The sequence below is a fragment of the Mesoplodon densirostris genome, chromosome 3, assembly GCF_025265405.1.
Source record: "Mesoplodon densirostris isolate mMesDen1 chromosome 3, mMesDen1 primary haplotype, whole genome shotgun sequence".
NCBI classification, from domain to species: domain Eukaryota; kingdom Metazoa; phylum Chordata; class Mammalia; order Artiodactyla; family Ziphiidae; genus Mesoplodon; species Mesoplodon densirostris.
The window spans coordinates 80,691,438-80,699,206 of record NC_082663.1 but is presented as its reverse complement, the minus strand read 5'-3'; positions in this window follow the sequence as shown (position 1 = coordinate 80,699,206).

Sequence of the window (7,769 nt, the reverse complement as noted above, 5' to 3'; positions counted from 1 at the left end):
AATTATAAGAGTATCTTCAGGACACTCAGTGGTCTTTTGCTGACACTGTAGTCAAGTTGCCAGTTTCCACTGACATTCTCCAGCAATTTGGCAGTTAAAGCCTTTGAGTTACAAATCAGCAGGTTTCATCTCAAACATCTGTGGACATTTAAGTTCACCGGAAAATTGGCAAAATTATCCTAAGGGATAAAAGACATTTGAGAGTGATATCAGTCATCCATCATCTCTCACAATCATTCCAGCAGAGCGACAGATTTAGAAAATTGGCGTTGGGCTCGCTCTCTTGTCTCCTCATTCTTGCCAAACCTTTCTTTCCTCTTTCACTGTCGAGTCCATACAAGGTGTTTTCATGGTTGAAATTGCTCACACAGGCATTTATCATGGCTGATTGATGGTCAACGTAAAGCATAAAAAATGCCTCCCAGTGACCCCTCATCAGACATGTCACACAGCTGCCCTAAACCAAACTGAGAATGTGACAGTAAGACAAGTTATAATGTGTAAATATGAAGAAAGCAAATGGAGAAGGCATAGAGAGCAAATTATACCAAGTGAAGATGAATTGTCCAACCATAAACTACTTAATTTTACTTGCTTTGCCTACCTTTACGTTGACATTTAATCCAACACTAACTGTGACAATTTGACCACTAACTGTGCAGGGTTTATTTAATCAGTTATGATCACTACTTAAATAAATGGACACTGGATAAGTAATAGTACAAGACTCAGTCTGTAGACTCTTTTATTTTCCCTCTTGAAACAGTATATTAAAGACCAACAGTTCTCAACATATAGTCTGGAGACCCTTGTGAGCTCCAGAGACTTTTCAGGGAGTACACAAGGTCAAAACTATATACATAATGATACTAAGATATTATTTAGCTATCTAATTCTAATAAAGATACAGTAGATTTTTCCAGAGGCTACATGATATATCCAAAATTATCTTAAAAGGCTACTAAAATAGTTCTCTCATTTCCAATTACATATCTGTATAAGGCTGGATTTTCTCCATAGACTTTAACCAAAACAACAAATTGCAACAGATTGAATGAAGAAGCACATCTGATAATCAACCTTTTTCCTATTAAGCTGGACACTACTAAAAAGATATGCAAAATGTAAACCAACAACACTGTTCTTGACGATATTTTTGGTTTTGAAAACAATTTTCATACAAGTACTAGTTATATAAACAAATGTTGCATTTATCATTGTTTCATTTTAATAGTTCATTTAAGAACTATTGAAAGATTTTTAAATGTCTCCATTTTTCTTTTTAACTCAGTAAATATAAATAGATATAACCTACATAAATAAGAGATTCTTGAGGTCCTGAATAGTTTTTAATGCATCCTAAGACAAAAGATTTGAGATTTGCTGATATAGGCTATTCTTAAATATCATCAATTAATCTTGTTAACATTCTGCATCATTTATTACTACTCTTTCTTAGAAAGATAATTGTGCACCCAGCACCCAGACCTTGGTTTTTAATGCTACCATCCAGTTAAAGGAACCAGGATTTGTTGAAGAAATAGTTACTTCTAGAATTTGAGGAGGAGATAAACACAATGAGCCAAGACCATCCTGCAATCCTGGAAGGTAAAGAAGTGCTAAATCAAATCAAATAGACAGGAAAACAAACATAGAAACAAAACAGTGGGTGTATATAAAAGGGGTACTGGAACCAACTGAAAGAGTTCCCAGTGGCAAAAGCTGGAAAAATTTAAGCAATAAAATAAATTAAGTAGTACTGGATTATAATCCAAGTGTAAAATAAATACCCTATGAGTCCACACTGATAAATAAATACTTGACTAAATGAATAAATGAGGGAAAAGGGATAAATATTCTGTGCAGAAGAATTCAAATAAGTTAGGTAGATACTCCTCTCTTAACTGCCCACATCTTAAGTGTAAACTTCCTTTCAAGGAATATGAAAAGGGAAAAAAAATGAGTAACTTTACAATGAAGAAACCTGACAAAACACTGCATAAGCAAGGAAACTAAGAAAATAGGAAAGTCTTAGAAAACTGTCACAGCTAGAGGAACCTAGGGAGACATGATGACTAAATACAACATGGCATCCTGAATAAGAACCTGAAACAGAAAAAGGACCGTAGGAAAAGAATAAAGAAATAGAAGAAAGTATGGCTTCATCTAATAATAATATATCCTTATTGGTTCATTAGTTATGACAAATGTACCACATTAACGTAAAGGTTAATAATAACAGAAACCAGATACAGGGTATATAGGAACTATTTGCTCGATTTTTCTGTAAATCTAGAATTGCTTTAAAATATAAAGCTTTAAAAAATAAGTTAATGGTGAATATATTACATTTTTGGTTGAGCTCCTAGATGACAAACAGAAGTAATAATTACTCTCTACATAAATTAGACTCTACATAAATGTTTCTCAAACCGTTGTCCTAGGCACACCTGCAGAAGAATCTATCCAAAGAGTCCAATAAACCAGGTTCCCAGAACCACGCCTTGCCTGGTCCTACTGAAACAGGAAGCAGAGCCCAGGAATCATCATTTGAACAAGTCTGAACTCCATTGGCTAATGAAACATGCTATATTAGCCACAAAATTTCCTTTTGCACCTTTTATTTACTTCAATAAAAGTAACACAAATAATCTGACCAAATAATTAAGAAGCAGCAGGTCAAGCAAAACAAGGCTCCTCAAAGAACTTGAATAAATAACTTTATATATTTTAATTATTTGTAATCAGATTAATCATGATTATTTTCAATAACATGACTCAGAGGTTGACAAAATATATTTCTCTCTGTACTAACCTAATAGATAACTGATACATTTTATAATTTAGAGCGGCAGAAAGTTATTCATTACTCATATGTCAAATTAGATTATCACCCTAAAATTAGTCATGCTTCATATTATTAAGCATAAGAATACCTAGGGAAACAATTAATTTCACCTAATTTTGATTCAATTTGAAATTTATAATGTGAGTAAAGAGAAGCTTCATCATACTTTTAAGAATCAAGTTAATTTGCCTTCAGCACAGTTGTTTCTTTCTGAAAAAAAATATTATTAATAAATAGGTAAAATTTTAAGAGGAAATTAGGTTTCATTATGATGGAATGATCAAGGGAAAGAGGCCATTACTAAAGTGGGTGAGGTAGATAGTAATCAGAGAGCAAGCTCTTTCCCTTCTACATCCATCACAGTCATTCTTAGAATTTCTAAGAGCATCAGTCCTTCATAGAGTGTTCCCTAAAGAAAGGTGATGTGTTTTTGCAAGACAGACATTATGAGAGGATACTGAAACTGTTTTTCTGGTGTAATTTAATTCATATAAATGGGACATAATAAATTGTGTTTTGGTTTCCTACACTTCCCTCATTTTTGAGGCTTTTGACATCATAACAAGAGGAAAAAAAGACATAAGATATCCATTGTACTTTTCTTGCTTTCTGGAAATATTTGTTTATTTTTCTCTCTATAGGAATAAAAATAAATTCTTAAATACTTGCCAAACTTTGATAAAAGTGTAAAATAATTGTGAGAATATTAAAATGGTTGAAAATCTCACTCATTAGAGTTTCAGTTACAATCCTACAACATTTGAAGTTTTGATATCTGCAACTCTGATAGGCATTAAATACAGGAAATATTCAAACGACTATGGCTGCCATAAATTGTGGTGAGAGATCTTTCACTAAATGACTTTCATCACCACTATTCATAATGAAAAGGGGCAACACAAGTTGTCTGTGTATTTGATAATTAAAGTTTTAGAACTATTTAGATATTTTAAATATTTAGAACTATTTATTATATTACAAGAGCCAAAAACACCAATGATACATTCAAGACATATTAAAAAATATAGTAAATATCAATCTAATTCTACCAAATAAAATGTTCAAGAAATATAACTTCTTTTGCTATAATTAAATTTTATTTGTATTCTAAGCATTTAAATCATTGAGTGGTGCTAACTTAGTCATTTCAGTGTCTCTTCTCATCTTTTCTCTGAATTAGCTGCTAAATTCTTTAGGAATTATATAGTGACAGGTTATGCAGTATGTAGGTAGAAAGCTGGGCATTTTCCGTCATCATCCATGCATGTAATACCTTGCAATCAGCTAGATATTTGTGTTCCAAGCAGTCTTTTGTCTTTAGTTCATGCACATCATTGTCACAGCCTCCTTGTCTTGAAAACAAGGTATTTGCAGTTTCATTGGCTCTCTGTGTCATGGTCTTACTGCTTTCTGCCACTCAGAAAAATATGTCTGCTGCTCCCTGAGCTCTGTAGGGGCACGTGGATATTCCAGTGGGCTGCTTCAAGCCCACTTGCCTAGAAACCCACACAGATGTTTCTGTACCATGCTGACAGAGAAACTATGGAACTCTTTATTTCTTAGGATCTGCCTGTAAAAAGAGCACAGGATCATTCCACTCTCAAAGTTCACCAAGTCCACTTGGGGATAGGGGATGTTTCCCCTCTCTGGATTTGGCAATTGAGGGTGGAGAATGGAAAAAAGTATATCTTGCCCTTTTTCAGGAATCCACCAGAAACTAAGAGTTCTTTTTCATCTTTTTCTTCTCCCTACCACTCCCCAGTATGGATATTCTTTATATACCTAGTGGGAAAAGGCAAAACCTGCCTCTTATTTATCTCATATCTTTTCAATTTTTTTCTATTATACTTGATGTTTTAATTCAAAAATTAAAAACTTGACTCACATTCTCTGCTTTCTGCTGTAATAAGACAGTCCTGACACTTTGGATGCCTCATTGTCTAGCTGCTGGAATGACAGCAGGTCAAAGAACAATTTGAAAAACATCAGAGGAAGGAGAGGAATGCATAAGTTAATATTGCAAATATCATTCTACCAAATGCCTGTGTGTATATCATAGGAAATGAGTCTTCTGTGCTTTTATACTTTTGGATCTTACTAAAAACATAACTGCTATTCCTGGAAAGGTTATAAAATTGAGAGGAAATATTATCAGAGTAGAAAATTTTCAAAGATTGCATCTATTTCTGGTACAGATTATTCTTCCATTCTGGCCAGCTTTTCAACACAGATACACTCACGCTGGGTAAAGTTGAATTGACTGCCTTCTCAGCACTAAAAAGATATAAACTGATATTAAGACATTAGCTTATGTGCAGTCTATTTATTGGCCAGTATTATGAGAGAACAATTTGTAGATGTTCTACGTGTAATAAAAAAATTCTTAAACAGGTGAAGAATCAAGTGTCAGGAAATATTTATGTGTACATTTCCATTAATAAATACTTGAGGGCTTCCCTGGTGGCGCAGTGGTTGAGAGTTCGCCTGCCGATGCAGGGGACACGGGTTCGTGCCCCGATCCCGGAAGATCCCACATGCCGCGGAGCGGCTGGGCCCGCGAGCCATGGCCGCGGAGCCTGTGTGTCCGGAGCCTGTGCTCCGCAACGGGAGAGGCCACAGCAGTGAGAGGCCCGCGTACAGCAAAAAAAAAAATTAAATTAAATTAAAAAAATAAAAAAATAAAAATAAATACTTGAAATTTAAATATCAGTCTTAGAAAGCAAACTTTCTTTCCTAAAAAAGCCAGAGGAGATTGCTTACCTATCTCCAATTTCATTTCCAGTTCTTAACTGACATACACATTCCTTCCAGGAAGAAATACCTGGAAGTAAGTACCTGGTACTTACCAGAAATACCTGGTAATCACCTACCAAAGTAAGTGATTTTAAGTTATTTATGGTCAGGTGCTATAGTTTATATTTTATCCATTCCCACAAAGGGTATCCACCATGAGTGCTCAAGCTATGTATAAAGGGACAATCAAAGAATATAGAGAAATGATAGAGAAAAAGAAGAATGAGGATCAGCATGTTGCTTGAAATTAATTAGCAACTTTTTTTTTTTTTTTTTGCGGTACGCGGACCTCTCACTGTTGTGGCCCCTCCCGTTGCGGAGCACAGGCTCCAGATGCGCAGGCTCAGCTGCCATGGCTCACGGGACCAGCCGCTCCGTGGCATGTGGGATCTTCCCAGACTGGGGCACGAACCCGTGTCCCCTGCATCGGCAGGTGGACTCTCAACCACTGCGCCACCAGGGAAGTCCCTAATCAGCAACTTCTAAAAGAAGTTATTAAGAATACTTTTTAGATGGATATGCTATCCCATACTACTCTAGTCCTACGATAAGAAGTCTTAAGCTTCATCAAATTTACAAGAATTTTCTAGCTCTAATTCTATTCAGCTTTAAGTTGAGGTCAGCTCTCAGTCATATCTGAAAGTGTGAAGATGAGTCAAAATCCTAAAGACAGGTGTGTAGAAATGAAAAACTCACAGGAAATATCCAGATAAGTCCCTCTGATGAAAAGGTATCCAGAGAAATGCCAAAACCAACCGACAGATAAAATTTGTATTCCAGAAAATTGTTCTCAAACAAAACTGATTTCCTTCTTGTCAAATTAATATTTTAAAAATACAAGGCACATAAATAAGTCAAAAAGACAACCCTCAGAATGGGAGAAAATATTTGCAAATGAGACAACAGACAAAGGATTAATCTCTAAAATATACAAACAGCTTATGGAGCTCAATATCAAAAAAACAAACAATCCAATTAAAAAATGAACAGAAGACCTAAATAGACATTTCACCAAGGAAGACATACAGATGGCCAAAAGGCACATGAAAAGATGCTCAACATCACTTATTATTAGAGAAATGCAAATCAGAACTACAATGAGGTATCACCTCATGCTGGTCAGAATGGCTATTATCAAAAAATTTAGAAACAATAAATGCTGGAAAGGGTGTAGTGAAAAGGGAACCCTCCTGCACTGTTGGCGGGAATGTAAATTGATACAACCACTATGGAAAACAGTATGGAGGTTCCTTAAAAAACTAAAAATAGAACTACCATGTGACCCAGCAATCCCACTCCTGGGCATACACCCTGAGAAAACCATAATTCACAAAGAGACATGTACCACAATGTTCATTGCAGCTCTATTTACAATAGCCAGGACATGGAACCAACCTAAATGTCCATCGACAGATGAATGGATAAAGAAGATGTGGCACATATATACAATGGAATATTACTCAGCCATAAAAAGAAACGAAACTGAGTTATTTGTAGTGAGGTGGATGGACCTAGAGTCTGTCATACAGAGTGAAGTAAGTCAGAAAGAGAAAAACAAATACCGTATTCTAACACATATATATGGAATCTAAAAAAAAGAAAAAATGGTACTGATGAACCTAATTGCAGGGCAGGAATAAAGGATGTAGACATAGAGAAGGGACTTGAGGACACAGGGTGGGAGGGGGAAGCTGGGGTAAAGTGAGAGTAGCATCGACATACATACACTACCAAATGTAAAATAGTTAGTTAGTGGGAAGCAGAAACATAGTACAAGGAGATCAGCTCCGTACTTTGAGAAGACCTAGAGGGGTGGGATAGGGAGGGTGGGATAGGGAGGGTAGGAGGGAGGCTCAAGAGGGAGGGGATATGGGGACATATGTATGCATATGGCTGATTCACTTTGGTGTACAACAGAAACTAACACAGTATTGTGAAGCAATTATACTCCAATAAAGATGTATTTAAAAAATAAAATAAAAAAATAAAAATACAAGGCAATGATTTTTCCATCAAAGTGTTTACCTTCTTACACGTGAGCTTCGCATGCCAGAAATCTATTGTTTTATAATATCAAAGTGACTATCACTGGCGTGAGTATGTGCTTCTGTGTGTGTGCTTGTATCAA